We start from the raw sequence: 19516 nt of genomic DNA on the forward strand, positions 1-19516 counted from the left end.
AATTTCGGGAACAAGACTTCAAATACAGTATTAGGGGACCACTAAGGCCTAAAAGCATCCAAAGAGCACCATGTCATGGGACCTTTAAGTTTGAAAGTAGGAGTAAATTTCATGAATTCTCTAGCCTGGGAAAACCCTGACGAACTTCCGGCAAATTTGAGATTTGCTCTGCAAGTCAGTCTGGCCAAGAGCCCATTCAAGCCCATTTCCAATTTTTCCAAATCGAGGCAATCACAACCGTTGAGGCGGGCTTTACACGATGACGATAGCACAGCGACGGCAAGCAGCTTTTTGTTTACATTCAACATGATGGCCACTCCAGCGCAGCAACCCATTGATGCCACTGTCGCTGCTACGTCACCCGGATCGTTGGTCTGATTGGTTGAAGGACTATCAAATTGCGCCCAAAGGCATTTGAGCGGCGTCCATTGGTGACGCCCCTTTGGAAATGAGCTGTGAATCAACCTTCCCCAGACACACTCTCCGTTACAACTGAGAAGGGTCTGGTGTCAACCACGCTATGAATTCTCAGTACTTAAGACAAAATGGCACTTTGAGAAGCTTGATAAATACGGGCCATGTTGTGCTTCAGATAACACTTAGTTTGACTAATGCTGCAAGTAGATCAAAACAGTAACTGAATGAAGACCCCTGAGGGATCATTTTGCCCTGTTCCATCTACAGTATCATTCATGGGGTACTTTCCATAAAATCATCTCTCAATGCAAATCAAACCAGCTATTAGGCTAACCGACATAAAACCATGCCAATCTCTAGGTATGGTGAAGGCTATGTGATGATGTGGGGCTATTTTAATTCCAAAGGCCAAGGGAACTTTATCAGGATGCATAGTATCCTGGATCCACTAAATAACTGGCCTTTAAAAATAAAAATCTGCCTGCCTCTATGGGAATTTAACATAGGGGTGTACTCACTTTTGTTGCCAGCGGTTTAGACATGAATGGCTGTGTGTTGAGTTATTTTGAGGGGAAAGCACATTTACACTGTTATGCAGGCTGTACACTTAATACTTTACATTGTAGCAAAGTGTAATTTCCTCAGTGTTGTCCCATTAAAAGATATAATGAAATATTTACTAAAATGTGAGGGGTGTACTCACTTTTGTGAGATACTGTATGTCAACCACCAATCAAGAAACCAATGTTAACAAGTCAAAAGTGACAGACATATCCTCTTCTTCCATTTCTACTCTGTTCCTTCTGTCTTATCCTTTAAGATAAAACAAAACCCTGATGCTAATTTCATGACTTCAAAATGCAAACTGGTCACATGAAACAACATCCAAAATGTCAAAAAAACAGACAAACAGAGGCCAGACAGCTAATGAGTTGGTAAGTTAAACAAATATGACAAATAGCAGTACAAGAAAAAGAAAAAAATAGGCATCACTGCATACTTTATCATGTCAGATATTAATACGGATCCTATTTAAAGTGGCTACTGTCTAAATACAATAACCTGATGGCGGAAGGAATAAAGGATTTGGAGTAATGATTACTGTATATACTGTATGTACTGTATGTAGAATTGCTTTCATTTTATTTTCACATGTGTATCTGTGGGCATGTGCTTCTCTTTAGCCTAGCCTACATTTAGGCAACATCTACATATTTATTTAATTTATCACAGCCAATGAATGAAGAAAGTTAAATTGGTTAGAATATAGCTAGCATATATAATAAATATAATGAAATAATTTAGTTTAGGCTATGCATAGTACCTAGACCTGCCAACAAATGCTTACTGTTAGAAGAAAACAAAATAATCCTTAGACCTATAGACCACTACTGACCTCAACCACGCCGGCTCCCTCAGAATCAACTGCTCTGCCAATCTCCTGCTTCTCTCTCTCTCTCTGCTGAAATATCTTCCAATATCCATCTCATCTGCTCAATGAATTGAAGGATACAACAGTACAATAGCATTAACAGGGACCCTGTGACTTTAGTTTTCAGTGACAACAACATTCTATGGGGACTGATATTGTTTTAGAATATGGCTACTATAGAGAATAAAGAGTTGTGATTAGCTTGCTAAGTTAACCATTTCTTGTATTTCCCTCGTTCACTCTAGCTAGACTTTAGTTTTCCATACCAAACCAAAATATCCCCTTTCCTTTACCTCAAGAAAACGTAGCAAAAGGTAAGCAGGTCATTAAAAACAACTTACAATTTCACTCTGTATCACTATGTATAATCAATCTTCCTTTCACCATTAACGTGTGTATCGGTGTGTGTGTGTGTGTATTTGTGGGCGGAAGGGTGCATAGCGAGTTCAGACCGAAGAGTAGCGACGAGACGAGATTAATCCCCCAGTTACTTGCAACGCGCCGGTCTGCAATGCTGTGAAAGCTGCCAGTTCACACCAATGCAACGAGACGGTGCAGTGCATCATCTTGATAGCACAACGACTCTCTGTACTTCTGTCTAACTTTCGACTTTTCGACTTTTGCGTCTAAATATAATGAGGATAAATGAAATTGTTATTGTTGTTCTTATTATTATTTAGGAGGGCTTAGGAACATTTTGGGGTAGCTTCAGCCCCCCTAAAATAGGCCTAATGACGTCCCTGCTCTGGAGAAGAGAACAGTCTTTAACTTAGATTTAAAAATGGTTATAGTTGGTGCTTGCCTTAGATCCAGCGGAAGCTGATTCCAGTAGTGGGCAACATAATGGCTGAAGGCCATTTCCCCACTCTTTGAAAGAACTCCGGGCACTTACAACTGACCAGTACCTTCTGATCTGAGAGAGCTACCAGTAGGGTGACCAGACATTCCGGTTAGACCGGGACAGTCCCGATTTTGAATTGCTTGTCCAGAGTCCTGACAAAAGCCATGCTGTATTTGTTGCTATCACCTAGCAACCGTCTCTGCATGAGGAAAGCTATGAAAGGTGAAGTTTTCGGAAGAATCATAGCCAAATCAGTCTATACATTGATGCCATCAACACAAAGTTTAGGAGCGTAATACTAATGATTTGTTTGAAGTTCCTGTGACGTTTCCAGTCTACGGTTCAGACTCAAATACACGGAGCTCTAACAGACCTGTATGTCGCTTAGTGTCCACTCTCGCTGTAAAATGCAGGGCAGCTTCAGGTTTATGGATGCGCTCAGCTGTGGGAATGCTAGTTGTGTTGCGTTTGTGCTCTGTATTTCTGCAGTAGTTTCGGGTTTCCACGTCCGATGTAGAGCAGCGTACAGCCACTTCCCTAGCTAAACTCTTCGTCTCATTCAGACACCCAAACAGGGCTCTAAGTCTGTCAGAAGGTCTGAGATCTGCCATATCAGCAGAGCAATCACGTAATGCACAGCAGACTTTCGTGCAGGTATAGATTATTTTCTGAAATATAGTGACTTTATTCTTGTAATAGCCTATTATAACTTTATTTTTCTCAAAATATCACCACTCCTCCAAATCACAGAGAACACAGATATACTGTATTTTGAATGTGCACAAAGTTTTGGACATTGCTCAAACACATCTGAAATATTACAGTTCAGGGGTTTATTAATACATTAACAACAAAAGACGCAAAACAGGAGGGAAGAGTAAATGATGCCTAGGCTACATGTGTGCTGACTCAGATATAATTAGAAAAGTCGATCCAAAGGAGAATAAATAGTTGAAAGCAATACAAAATGCCTGAGAGCCTTACTTCAATATATTCCATTATGTTTTTATGTTTGGATTGTAATCTATGTTTCTCTTCACATAAAGATATTTGCAGCATACATTGATTCAGAAAAAAATAGAAATAGGTGCATACAAATTCACCAGAATGCAGGAAATGAAGTGTTAATGCTCAAAATTTTCAATAAATCATTTTAGTTATTTTTGTGTTATTGGAATAAATAACACTTCAAAAATCTTTTTGAAAAAATCTCAACATAAATCTCACACTAAACTGAAAAAGGCTGTTGCTGCAATTTTTTTAATTTTACCGGAAAAAACACTTATTATTAGACGATCAAAATAATGAAGTTACTGTCTGTGTCTATGTCTGACCTGGGCTGGCACACACGTTAAAAAGTGTGTGCGTGTGCACAAGCAGTACGGTCACGCGCAAAGTGTCCCGGTTTTAGCTCTCGGAAATCTGGTCACCCTAGCTACCAGGCTCATAGTCAATAAACATGTCTGCAATATATTTAGGGCCTAGACCATTGAAAGACTTGAAGGCAATAAGTAGGGCCTTGAAATTGATTCTGAATTTAACCAGAAGCCAGTGCAGGGATTTGAGAATTGGGGTAATGTGCTCTCTCCTCTTGGTGTTTGTGAGTATTCTTGCAGCAGCATTTTGGATGAGTTGCAACTGTTTTATGGTCAGTAGTCCACCCTACAAGAAATAAAAGCGTGAATGATCTTTTCTAGATCATGTTTGGGCACAAAGTTTCTGATTCTCGCTATGTTTTTGAGATGCCAGAAAGCTAACTTGGTTACCGCTTTAATGTGATGACCAAAATGTAGGTCTTCTTCAATTATTACGCTAAGGTTCTTGACTTTGGTACCCATTTTTAGTCCTCTAGAGTCAAGGTAAGTACTAAGTGCCAGTCTTTCTTTTTTATTGCCAAAGAGAATTATTATTATTATTAGTCTTATTTTCATTTAGTTGGAGGAAATTTTGTTGCATCCACTTTTTTACTTTCTCCAGACAAAGACATACAGAGTCTATAGGAGCATAGACATTTGATGAGAGTGCAAGATAAATCTGGTTATCATCCATATAGCTATGATAAGAGATCTTATGGTGTTGCAGAGTATGACAAAGAGAAAGCATATAAAGATTGAACAGAAGGGGCCCAAAATCAGATCCTTGTGGAACTCCATAGGTCATGGTCGTTCACTCAGATTCAAGATTACTACATATCCCCTGCCATCTAAGTATGACCTGAAACACCTGAGGACAGTTCCTGAGAGCCCAACCCAGTTTTCTAATCTATCCAGAAGGATTGTGTGATCGACCGTGTCAAAAGCTTCAGTAAGATCTAATAACACCAGGACTGTCAAACTACCAGCATCATTATTCAAGCGAATGGCGTTTAAAATCTTTATGAGAGCAGTTTCTCTGCTGTGATGTTTACAGAAACCAGATTGATTGCTTTCGAGGATGTCAATGTTTTGCAGGAACTCATTGATTTGATTAAAAGCAACTTTCTCAATAATTTTGCTTACGAAGGGCAAATTCAAGATAGGCCTGTAGTTGTTAAGTATGGAGGCATCAAGATTTCTCTTTTCAGAAGGGGTTTTCAGAGATGCAGGGAAACTGCCTGTGAGTCACGAGCCATTTACAATAGGCAACAAATCCATTGCAAACAAGCTAAAAACATTTTTAAAGAAACTAGCAGGCATGATGTCTAGAGAGCCCTGGGATGGCTTAACAACAGTCACGATTTCTGCGAGTGTTTTGTCATTAATAGCAATAAATTCTGACATAGAGAACATTCTTTTTGTATGGGGTGATAAAGTGTTAATGTTTCCGCTCGGAGTGAAGCTAATACTGAATCTTATGTTTTCAATTTTATTCTGGATGAATTGGGCAAACTCTTTACATTGTTTAGTTGAGACCAAGTCAGGGCACAACTGCATGGGGGGATTATTTAACCTATCAACCGGGGCAAACAATACACGTGTATTATTAATATTATCATGAATAATTCCTGAAAAGTGGGACTGCCTCGTACTGCGTAGCACAGTGTTGTACTGAAAGAGTATATCTTTGTAGATCTCATGGTCAATCTGTGTTTTCGTTTTTCACCATCTTCGTTCTGCCTTCCTGCATTGTTTCTTCTGATTAGCTACTGTCAGGGCATTTCTCATTGGGGCTTTCTGTTTACCAGACCATATTTTAGTCCTAATAGGTGCAATGACATGAAGTACCCTGAGTATTTTGGAATTAAACAGTTTGAGATGATCTTCTACAGACCCTGCTGCTGTAATTAATTTATTAGATACCAATTCCATGAAAGTAAGGTACTATGACTGAATGAGCCAGCAGCGCTTCTACTAGTGGGAGGTTTTGTGTGTTAGGGGGGGATTGCTGTTGCCTATTTTGTTTCTGTGTACCACGGCCATTGCAGCCACTGACCTACACTGCTAGCTAGGGTGTACACTAACATCTGCCTGCTCTGATACACATGGAGTCACCATCTGCTCATTTTTACCTGAAGGCAAAGAGTTTTGCCAGGTGAAAACAATAAAAGTTCCTGGAGGAGTCACTACTGCTGCATGATCCCTCACTGCAAACACTGCCAACTGTGTTGACTGGTTTGGCACCTGGCCAGGTTCATGCAATGGTGGGACAGTGTTTGTATAAGTTTTCAAGTAATAACGAAGGTGGCTCCACTTGACTGCACTGTGCCCCGAAAGTTGAAAACTTCAAAGACTTTAAAATTGCTTCCCTCAAGTTTGTGTGTTTGTGTGTTGATGCACTTCAGCATAGTGGAGTTAGAATATCTGTCTTCGCTCATATGTGTGTTGAGATTGTTGATTTGCCCTCGTCACCTTTCCTGTCCGGCGGTCCTGCCTGTCAGTCTTGGACGTGGTGCTGAGCGATGCTGTAAAGTTTCCATGGCTGCGCTCAAAGGAACCACTGACCTTATTCTGAGAGTTGAGCTGAGTCCTGTCAGGGATGTACTTCTTGTTTTTGCCTAACACAAACAGTCCACTGCCACCACTTTATGTCAAGACTTATCATATGACATGGCCTTTTTCACCTCCACATCAGACACAGCACATACAGAAGATCTGCCTCACTTTGCATGCTTTGCAAAAATCCACTTCCATGGAGGAGCTATTGACATTGTTTTCATCTGAAGACATTATTGAAGAGGTCATTTTAAAAGACAAGTCCTTTTTCAAACATTGCGTAATGCAGAATAAAATGAATATGTTTAAATGTGGATCATTTACTGTGCATGGAAAAAAATCACCTAATGGACTCATTACTTGTAAAACCAAACTCTCCCATCGGTTTTTCACATAGCACATTATCATAGGAACAGGGTCTTTGTAATCACATAATTCTGCCATACATGACTTGCATGAATAGTCTGTATAATTAGCTTGTGTGGGCAGTGTGAGGCAATCTGCTGTAAAATAACTTATATTCTCCCTGCAGGGAGATCACTGACCGTCTGTCCAGACTGCCACTGCAGCTTTATTATCCATTCATTGGGCCATCATACCTTAAACTGCATGCGGGGCTTTTGGCTTTCTTGTCCTGAGGGAAGCCCTTTGCCTTTTTGCCTCTTTAAAGTTTGATGACATTAACATGTTTTTTTCCAAATTTAGTACTTGGAATAAGAATAGCCTCTCAGCTTTACTTGATCCTAGAATGCATAACATACAAATATGATCTACACAACATGGTTCAAGATAACATACACAGGTTATGATTTAATACTATTTGAGTCATTTTAAATGTGTTCTCTTACCCTTTCTTCAAGGCAGAGAATCTTTTTTGGAGATGTTTTAAGGTCCATCTGTTACCTACAAAGCCATCTATAGACATTGTAATGAGTTACTATTTAAACTACAAGAATAGCAGATGGGGAGCTTTAATTAGGAAACATAAATCGTCTCAACTACATGTCTTAAAAGGAACAGTTCATCATTTTGGCAAATACCCTTAATTGCTGTCTTAGCTGAGAGGATTTATATCATGTCTGTATGGTACATATGAAGCTACAGCCAGCAGCTGGCTAACTTGGCTTCGCATAAAGATGGGAGACAAGGGGAAACAGCTTGGCTGGAAACAAAAGCCGCCTATCAGGACTGCTAAAGCCCACTTATTAACATGCTGTATCCCATTTGTTTAATCTATACTAAAAGTTTAAAAGCAACATTTTGCCCCCCCCATAAAACTACAAACTATTTCTTGACCACATTTCCCAAAATATTGAAGTTTTTCTTTTTTTCCCTGGACAAAATCCAATAGGTTTTCATACTAGCCACATTTGGCAGTTTTATGACATTATTTTAATAAACAGCAGAATACACAACTTTCTACAACTTTGTATTCTTGAACTTCTCCTAACGTCCGTAATCCAGTGAAATTTAGTGTATGATAAGCAAACAACAATCAAACAACATCAAATAAAAAGCCAAAAATCTGTCTGTGAGTCAGAGGTTTAGGCTTCATGCTGTTCGGAGTGCAATAATTTAACATGCATTACTTTTATTAAACGCACTAGCTGTTCCAGTGGAAGGAGAGGGTAAACACACTTGGTAAATACACTGAGAGCGGGCATATTTACACAGATACAAAGATCTCTGGTGCGCTCTACCAGAGCCATGTTCATCAAAACTGTTTTATGCTGCCTTGATACATTATTGGTAATATATGCTTGTCCTCCACTTTCAACAAATCTTATGAAATGGTGACCCAATAAACACAAAATAGTTCACATTTGAGTGAGGATAATGAAGAGTAGTAGTAGGTAGTAGTGCTAAAACAAAACATAAGAGTCTGCAGCTATGCAAGCAGCTCTGTGAGAATATACAATGATACAAATATCTTTACCATCTGACTTTAGCCTGTTAGCATGCTAATGTCAGCAAATTGGCACTAAACAATGCAATTGTGGCTGCTGTGAATTTAAAAAGTTTGCAGGTATTTGGTCATAAACCAAAGTATTGGGCAAATTAAAATGTTGACCTGATGATATCGCAAGATGAGTCAGGGGGTCACAGTTCTTAGGGTTATCCCTCTGGGGACCATGAATGCCTGTACAAAATTGTATGTCTACTCCACCCAATAGTTGTTGACATATTTCCATCTGGATTACCCATCCCAATACAGTCAGCTGCCCTCACAAGTAAAATAAATGAGTCATGAACTGAAAAAAACTAAAACTAAACACAATAGAATACAACTTCATTCTACAACAAGGTGGGAGAAAAATAACATTTATCCTGTACAGCTTTGGGATTAAATAAGCCTAAACCTACTGACTTAAACAATGGTGAGAAGAAAACTGCATTTCATTACTGGCATTATATTAGGAAACACTGTTGCATAATTTTTTTGAATATTTCATGAAGCAAACGGGCCTTTGCTGTGAGAGTACAGGTGTTACACTATGTTATTTCATATTGGTAAAGCTGCATAAGTGCTTTACTGTTAAATTATGTATTCTTCACTTCTTACTAAACTATTCGGTGGTCCACCTGCAGTAGATGTTTCTTGAATCTGACTACCTGCATAAAATTATCCAAACTTTAAAAACAATTTCATTGCATTAGAGTTGTTGAAAGAATGTGAAAAGCATTTTCTCAAATGTGCTACCTAAATGTGGGAGATTGCCCTTTTCTATTGAAGCAAATACATTTGACTTCAGCATAATGTCTGCATTTAAAAGCAACCTCCTGGCCTGGTTTGAAAGCCATTTCACAGTAAAGTAAGAAAAATATTCCCCAAGTGGGAGTAGAGTGAACAGAACTGTGCTTATCTGACAACATGCAAAATGGCTGAATGACACCGTAGTTTCAAATTCCCTGTGTATAATAAATATAGCTGGTTAACTAGAGTCCATGAATCAACTTAAATCAAATAGCATATCTCTGAAGGCTGGTGTTTGTGTGTTTTCAACTGCTGGACAGTAAACTGCAGTTAGCTACAACAGATGTATTGAGAGGAGGGGGTTAAAGGATATTTCTGGCATTATGTTTATCTTTTTATTATTATGAACAAACAATGTAAACTATCCTGCTACCAAATACTGTCTGTATATCCAAATGCTGATGCAGCTCAGTGTTTCCCCTAGGATTTTTTCCAGGGGGAGGGTGGGGGGGGTTGGTGACTCAAGAAATAAAAACAGAAACTCTTAAAATGAAACTGCCAATATGACTTCATGACAATACAGTCATACAGTCATTTCCTGTATATCGGTAGTTTAACTTAAAATAAATAATGACACTTTATGTGTGAAAAAATATAAACAGAAGACTGTCCTATTTTTACGCTTGTAGAGCGGATCTCCGCAGAGCACGCACCACTTACAAGCTGCTCTCTGCCCGGTGTACTTAATTTCACTGATTATAGTGAAAGAGTAGTGTTGGAACGTCCGCTCCACATTCGTTACGTGTGCAATGTAGCCAGCCCGTAAGTTAAAATTAATTAAACTTAAATTCTGATGGCTATTGACAAAAGGAGAAAAAGGCAGCATTACTTTGTGCGATAATAAGTGCTGCCAGTTAAACGTATTAATGGCATTAATGCAAACCCATTTTAACAGCGTGAATTTTTTTATCACGAGATTAACATTCTTTTTGGCGTTAGAAAACTACAGCACCACACCGGATCTAGCTAGACCGGAAATAAAACAACAGGCACGCCGCACACACTTGTTTGGGCTTGCGAGCCGGCCAAAGAGTAGTAGGCTAACGTTACGTTTTTAGTGGATGGCGAGCACAAGATGCCGAAATGGATGCCTGAATGAGATAAGATTAAGATTCTGAATGGAAAGTTTACTTTCAAAAAGTTGCCAAAGGTTTCCATTAACAAGACAAAAGTGATCTGTGTGTTTTCGTTGTCAACTGAGCTATCATCGCAGCACGTCCAGTCTGAAATACCACTTGATGGCCAAGCACACAGCTGATGCGATTTCTCTGCCCCCTCGTCAAAGGCAGGCGACAAAAGCGCAAAGCAAGCCCATCCACTTTTCCATGTTGATAAGAGCATTAAAATGAGAAAAAAAAATAATGGGACAAAAAGAAATCAAGGGAAATTTAGAATAGATAAAGATTTCCAATTAATTGTGATTATTTGCAAGTTAACTATGACAATGTGATTAATCGCAATTAAATATTTTAATCGTTTGACAGCACTAGCGATAACCTTTAGTTGCTGCCCTATTCTAAAATGACTACTTGGTTAATCTCTGCAGAGTGGCTTCATGTCAGGCAGGGGTCTGTGAGCATGCTTAAGAACGTACGGTAAATGGTAAAGTGACTGCATTTATACAGTATAGCGCTAGAGGTGTGACAAATTCTCGTCCCACGAGATCTCCCGATATTAAAACATGACAATATTTCTTGTCAAGGTGTAAAGTTGTACCAAGGACCAATTCCTGTTAGCGAATTCTTTTTTCCTACTATAGCCACGCCAAGACCCACCCTTCAATAGCATTCACACAGGCATCCATGCTTACGCAAAGTAACGTAACCTGATTTGTACAGGTCCTATCCAATGACTAATTGACTATCCTAACCTTAACCACTCAAGGTCAATGCCTAACCCCAACCAATCCACCTGCTATTGAAGGGCGGGTCTTGGCATGGCCGAAGTAGAAAAAAAAAATTGGCTTCCTGTTAAATCAATCGGTGCCAAATTTCGTTACCTAAGAGAGCGCAAGCGCAAGCTTCTCTGTCCTCTCCGCATGTTTCACAGAGAGCTCAGCTCAGCTCTGACAAGCTGCGGTGCAGACAGAGAGAGACTACGTCGCCTCTGCAGCTTGTTAAGTCACAGTGAGTCACAGCAATGCCAGTAAAGCGGTCGCAAATGTGGTTACGGTTTTCAAAACTTTGCGCAGACAGCATTTGCTGCAATATGACGAGATCACAGTGCAGTTAACGTTACACTTCCGAGACAGACAGGCACAACAGCATTCTCTAACAAAAGTGTTCACTATGGTGAGAGACTGGAGGTCTGGACTGGAGGCTGGAGGTTCTAGGGCAAGGCAAAGCAACTTTATTCCTCTAGCACATTTCAGCAACAAGGCAAGTCAAAGTGCTTTACGTAAAAAATTAAAGAGCAATTAAAAACGGTCATGGAAATAAAAACTAAAATTCTAAAATAGAATGAGATACAAATACAAGAATAGAAGTTACAGTGCAGTGTAGGGAATGAATAATTAGTTGATTTATTGTGTGTGGTGTGTAAAATGTTCTAAATAAATAACATGTTCTAAGTAAATAGGATAAATAGGTTTGGAATTATTTATACAACAGTTCTCGTGAACCTAGTCTATATCCACGACATTCCACTTCCGGGATTGCTCCGTTGGAGTCAGAAATTCCTCCGGATGTCCCTCTTTTCGGCCGGATGTCCATTACCTTTCGCTTTCTTTTTGTTGGAATTTTAAACTCTGGTGGATTTATGAGGACTATGGTTAACTGCTCCTCAGATCTCTGCAGGGTAAATCCAGACAGCTAGCTAGACTATCTGTCCCATCTGAGTTTTTTGTTGCACGACTAAAACAACTTTGGAACGTACACGTTCCATCAAAACTAGTTCCTTCCCGAGGCTTTTTTGCAGCGGCAACATGGCTCCATCCAGCACTTAGCGCCACCCATGACGATTGTGACTGGTTTAAAGAAATGCCAATAAACCAGAACACATTTTTCTCCCATCCCAGAATGCTGTGTGAACTAGCCAGACCCTCCTCCGCAGCGCTATGGAGGAAGGTCGGGCAGAGCAAGACTACCATGAACCCAATATTGTGTATCGTCTTGTCTTGTACAGAGTGCCTTTCTACCTTTCCAGATGAAGTGCTTTACAATTTGTGCACAGGGCAACACCATTGGTGTATGAATATGTGTGTAAATAAGAGGCAAACTGTATGAACTGGGGTTTGGTGTCTTGCTCAAGGACACTTTGATATGCAGACTGGAGGATTGAACTGCCAACCTTGAGATTAAAGGGCGACCCACTCTACCTCCCTGAGCCACAGCTGCTTCCCTTGTAAGTTTTGCTGAGCTGTAATGCTTGTCATAATAAAGGAATGTTACCCAAATGCAGCAGTAATGTGTTAATAGTTTTAGGACAATAATTCAGATCTTTGAAATGGCAGAATAATCTATATCAGACATTGGCTACATTGGAAAAAACATGTTAATATGAACAATAATTTGTTAATTTTAATAATAAAACAAGGAGATACTAATTGTATCAACTGATAATCAGTTTAATAGAGGCAGCTGGACTTACTCCAGATTTTCAGTTTAGCTGTCACATTTATGGACATTGTAGTTTATGTGAGCTTAATTGGCAAGTTTTAGCATATGCTTCATATATGTACAGTATGTATATATTTTACCTTATGTTCAGGTCTATGGATGTCAGTGTCACTCAAGTACTACTCATTGCTTTTTCCTGAATCTCTTACACAGGTCGGTTTCCCCCCTCTGACCACCTGTCTTGTATTAGCTCTTAAGAGAGAGATACAGTGGTAAAGCAACAATACATAAATGTGATGCCTACTGTCCTTAACATCTGTCCACATGCACCCTTGGGTCAAATGAGGAAAACTAAATCATAAATATATCGACTACCTCTTGTGTTATGCGTATTCGGTAATATATCCTCCTCTCGTTCATAAAAAAGAGTTCAGGTTCATCTCACACAACAAACCCCATCTGTTTCTTATTTAGCTAGTGTTAATGTCAAGAAAGAAAAAGACTGCAGGCAAGTAAACATTGACAGGTTAAAAAACATGCTTTACAAATGTTGTATGGAGGAAAGAGATACATTCAACACATTTATTAGATCTTAAGGACGCAGACAATGTGTTTTAGTGAGTAACACTGCTGCAAATGCAAACTTTGTTTAGAAAATAAGCTCCACTGGCACCTTTAAGTGAACCTAGCTACCTCAGCAGTCAGTATTAATGCATTTACATGCCAGTAGGACAAAGACTAGCATGTACACATATCGTGGCTGTAAAAAGCTTCAACTGCAGGATCAAAATGAGGTCACACTAAGGTCACTTAATGTATAATTGGGACTATGAACTAAAAAAAAAAAGCCAATCACTTGTTTAAACTGATATTTTGAATACACTGCAGATACAACAACATAACTAATCATATCTTATTATCATTTTTGTGGTGTACAGTATGGCGTGCCTAACAATGTGGCCCTGACAGGTCAGTGCTGCAGGGGCCTCTGATGCCTCGCCTTCTGTACAACATACAGCCATCAGTGACCTGACCATGGCGTATAATGAGATTAATTAGGATGAGATAATGTCTTTGCTGTGAAGCCAAAACAATGCCCTCAGAGCACAAAAAGGTCAATTACCAATGGCCTACGATTACCTCAAAAGACACTGCTTGTAATAAAAGTAGCTCTCGGTTTCTGTGGGACAGTCAGTTTTGGCAGCCTTATACTGTTCTGCTTCGTATTTTAGTTATTTTTGTACCGACTCTGTTATCTTTTAGCTTGGGTAAATCACAACGCTGTACTATATCCATCCCTTATAATATCCTCATTAAATCATTTATGTCACATATGTTTTTCCAGACAACATCAGTGGAAGAACTCTCTAGTTGAGCTGCATAGCATCCACCTTACTCCACACTTCAAAATGAATGTGGCACATCCATTTCTCTCCCTTCATGTCGCTGGAAAACAGATTCATATGTATTATGAGGCCCAATGTATCTGAAGTTGCCAGGATCCTACCTGAGCAGAGCAGTATTAGCTGTGTGATAAACAACCCCTCACTATTTGATAAATAATCCAAGAGAAACACAGACAGAGCTATGAAAGTTTTATGCCCTGTGCCGCAGAGATTCTTTCTCTCGCCGAATACCAGACATAACTCGGGGAGCAGGCAGAATCCCAATATTTCTCTATTTCTTTCCATTTGTTTTCTCCCTCACTATGTCTGTCTCTTCAAATATGTCTGAAATGCCTTTTTCTCTCGTGCTAGTTTTGTGTTGAATGTTTGTATTAGGAGATATTTTTTCCCCCAGCAATCTTGGGAATAATGTTCTCTGCTTGCCAACAGGTTGTTGTGCACCCACACTGTATGAGTCTTGATATACTTCTTCCCCTGCAGCCTGCCAGTTAATGACGATGCTATTTCTAAAGCTTGTGTCTCAAGTGCAGAGGAAGCAGTAGAGTTAACTTTCCAAATGAAACAGAAACACACACTGTTTTGGAAGATATCTAATAAGCCTGTGATACAGACTGTTGCTTCTTTGGGGGTATTTTCTGGAGTGGCAGCTTGTGTGACCATCTGGTTAAAATAAAAAGAAACAGACCTTAGAGATCTATCACTTTGCTGACATAATATTATTCCTCAAACACATTCTTCCATATACTTACTGGACTGTAACAATCTGTAAATATTATTCATATTCTCTTGTCACGTTGAGCCAGTTTTGGTTTCTTATATATTACTTTAGATTATCAGAGTTGAAAATAAGAAGTCAATCAATTTGGATGCAGAGAAACCATTGTATATTACATACATATATAGTGTATCGATAATTCTCATGAACGCACTGTAAAACCTTGCTCCCTTTGATTTGGAGCTTTTGAAAAGAGTGAGCTTTAATCACTTGACTATTGAGGGGTTATTTTTAGTCACACTAGTGGCTGTAGGGATTGCAATGTCGGTGACATACAAACATTCATGGTTCCCAAAGGATGAATTCTAATGACTTTGGTGATCCCCTGACCTCTCTTCCTCTCGAGCCACCATGAGGTTCATATTTTTGGTTTTGAGTGACTATTTCAAAAACTATTTAATCGATTGCCATGGAATTTAGTACACATATTCATGTCTCCCTCAGGATGAATTGTAATAACATTTTTGCTATCAGGTCAAATTTTTAATTTGTCTAATACCTTGGTTTATGACCAAAAGCTCTGATAGAAATATCCTTACATAAACATGTTAGCGTTGTCATTGTGAGCATGTTTGCATGCTGATGTTAGTATTAAAAGTATAGTGTGTAGTTTCTGTTGCCCCCATGAGGAATTCTAAGTAATGACAACAACACTGTCAGCATGTCCACATGACACGCGCACACGCCCCCACCCCTCCTCCACGCAGTTGCTAGCAGCTAAGGAGGACAGAAGGATCAAAATAAACATGATAGACATTTCAGAAGAGGTAATTATCTTCTCTCGAGTTTCTGCATAGGAAACTCACCAGGCTTTTTTGTTTTTTCAAGGTACCTATTTCCTTCTTTTGCGCCTTTTTATCCATCTTTTGCGAAGAATGGAGGGTGCGTTGGAGTGTTTTGACAGTGTTTTGGATGCTGGGTCATGTCGCTATACATCATATACAATTTGCAGAAAGAGAAAGATGAAAACCACCACAAGTGCGAAGACAAAAAGATGATGATTAGATGGCGATGGATGACATGTATAGCAGCATGCGGTAAGTATATTTTTTATGTTTGTATCATACATCTAGAGATAACGACAAGACATCTCCAAGCAATAGCTTAACAAAAATAATGCACAATCAAGCGAGGGGGCTCACTTCATAATTAGAGGTTAATGTTACAAATAAATCAAGCTTGAGCTAATAGATTTTAACCTGGTGAAATGTTTTGTTTTATCCATCTAATCGGACCCTGCTTGACACCACCTGGAGAAAAAGTGAGAGAAAGAAAAAGGAGAGGTCGCAGTTCGGACAATCTCAACCGGACTACGCGGTTGAGATTGTGTGCGTGTGTGTCCTCGAGATCTGACCACACACAAACACACGTAGCAGAGCTACCCACACCCATGTTTCTACTGTTGCTTAATGTCAGTAAATTCGAGTAAAATCACATGCTTCGCTTATCCCGTTCGAATGCGCCAGATGAAAATCAGTCGTGGGTGGGTAATTTATAATTCACACGAGGTCCCTAGATAATACTTATCCTGTGCGAATAGGGCTTAAGAGAAGAGACAGGCGAGAGAAAACGACAGAAAGTTTGGGATCATTTTAAGCTGCAAACATGCTGCTACATCATCTCAGTAGAAAACATCCAGTGTACTCATCCATTCCACGGAGCGAACCCGACACAAGGTAGCTAATGGCTGCTGCTCTCATCCACCGCGCTGTTTTACACAACTAGCCTACAGCATGCTACTCAGCTAACAGCTATGTTTTAACAACAAGCTAAAACGAAAGCTGTCGGTTTGTAACTGTTTATTAGGTGGCTACTAATCTTTGGAAACTTAGCTCTTGCCGGAGACAAACCGGCTCCTCCCCCCAGCATGGCCATTTAATATGCACGTGAATGACGTCATCATTCCGGTGATGTCTGCATTCTTTATTCTTTCTCCTCACTGTGTATTAGCCTTCTGAAAATGTGTCCCCCAGAACAGTGTAGTTGAATAGCCCTGCTGTAAGCTTTGTACAGTCACATTTACCCTCTGATTAGTGAACAGCTTTTTTTGCATATCCAGTGCAAAGAGCCACAGGCAAGGGTCCTTTTTTTTGTAAACAGCAATAATAAATATTTACTATTGCTGTTTACTAAGTATTTCTTACTAAGTATTTCTTATCCGATTACTCGATTAATCGATGGAATAATACGTAGAATACTCGATTACTAAAATAATCGATAGCTGCAGCCCTAAACAGAAGTGAGCTGCCTCACTCTGTAGCTAAAACAGAGAGCTCAACACATGAAGAAAATATGGTGTTTTTTGAAAATTAAACTATGTAAACCTATTATATAACCTGATATAACCTCTACATGCATGAAAATGAGCATAATATGAGCACTTTATTATCAAAAAGTTACGCACTAAAGCTTGAAGCACAAAGCTGTGCTTCAGTACAGCCTCACGGAGCTGCTAGCATGGCTGTAGACTCTTAGGGACCTATCTTGAGAGCGCAATTGCCTTTGTACACCGACACATGTATCATTCCTATTTTGCACCCGACGCACAGCGGACTTTTCCCTCCACATACGCACGTCAGTAAATTAGTGAATGTATTTGCGCTCCAGGGGGCAGTTCAGCGAAAAGAGGAGGCGTGTTCAGGCGCAAACGTTCCCTGGTGCTATTTTGCAGTTTCAGAAAACAATTCCGCCACTGACCAGTGGCGCTATTCTAAAGTCAGTAGCGCGTTATTCAGATGCTATTTTAGGGGCGCAAGCTTGGCCATAATGTCACAATGCGCATGCACCTTGCTTCCCTCATCTACACGGACGGAGCAGTTCCCATTTTTGCAAACCATACATAATTACAAGTAAAATATTACTGAAAATGCGCTTCAAGTGTTTGGAAAGGTCAGGAGGCATTTTACAGTACAGTCTTCAAAAAGTCGCAGCATTCTTTGTGGCTTATTGTGTTTTACACAACATTTCCATGAATCATGGATGTGTTGATGACATAAATGAGGAAATATTAGATTATTGCAGCAATCCTCTCCAGAATTGAGGAGATGCGCCCGAGAGACCGCAGCAACATCGCCACCCGGACAAGACATTTATTACTTTGCTTCGCATCCCAGACAGCTCCCGCTGGCGTGCGCCAGGCAAATCCGCCGTCATAATAGCAATCCGCCATGGAACAAGCGTGCCTGCTCTTAAAGGGAATGTGAGATGACGCTCTGATTGGTTATTTTCACGTTACACCCAAACTACACCTAGCTACTTCAGACCAACCCATTTTAGATTTGCGTCGGGCGCAAGACTCCTTTATCCCGCCGGTATAATAGCAACAGCGCTCGAGATCCGCCCACAAAGCTACTTGCGTTTTGCATTTCATACTTGCGTTTCAGATCGTTAAAATAGGGCCCTTAGTCTTGTTGGTGTATATTTATATACTATACTTACAATATGTACCCTAACTTTACACATTACAATTCTAAAATCACAGTAGCCTAAACCCCAAAACAAAGATGAACGATGGCACTGCATTCATTATTGCACACTGTTGCACAGGTTGTCAGCAAATTGTGTGTATTCACTTTAACTAGATAGCTAGTAAATGGCGTGTTTTGAAGAAAGACTTGACTTCAATTTTATTCTAAAATGTCTGCAGATATTTTCAGCATCCTCTGAATTGCTTTTTTTATTGCAATAGGGCATTTCAACACCTAACCACAACCTGTCATTGTAAGAGATGGGCCCTGTCAACCACTCAGAGCTAAACCACTATTATCTAGCCAAAATAAGCTCAACCAAAATGTTTGTTTGTGCTTTTTTAGGGGAGTATTCTTCCCAACAGCAAACATTAGTAATGTTTAAATGTTATTTCAGCTTGTTAAAATGTGTACCACCTTCCCACCAAATGATCTACATAGATGTGACAGTGTGCTGATGAGAAGTCCCAGCCCTACATACATTTCAAGGCTTCAGGTTACATACATTGCAAAGTAGTAAGCTCAGATACACGCTAAGGTGCTGTTTCAGCGGTAACACTCCCCATACAGCTGAACAAGGCTAGTAAATCTACATTTACTTACACACTTAGTACTTAGTACAAACAAGTTTCTAGTGGGAGAATAAGTAGAGTACAGAATTTTTGACAAATATGTTTTTTTTTTTTTATATGAATACCACAGGACAATGACAGGTGTACCACAACTAAATCCTCAAACATTAATGCTTGGAAAATGTGTATTTCAGTTTTTAAACTGCGATTATTATGATTCCTACATTACTGGAGATACACATTGTTTTAGCCTTTAACTAATTATTACTGCGTTCATTACTTTTTAGAACTGGTAACTTCTTTTTGTACTGTAACTCAGTTTTGTTCTGTATTTGCTTGTGTTTTTTACACTGGTAGCACATTTCTTAAAGTGTTCATATTAT

The sequence above is a fragment of the Perca fluviatilis genome, chromosome 19 (assembly GCF_010015445.1).
Source record: "Perca fluviatilis chromosome 19, GENO_Pfluv_1.0, whole genome shotgun sequence".
NCBI classification, from domain to species: Eukaryota; Metazoa; Chordata; class Actinopteri; order Perciformes; family Percidae; genus Perca; species Perca fluviatilis.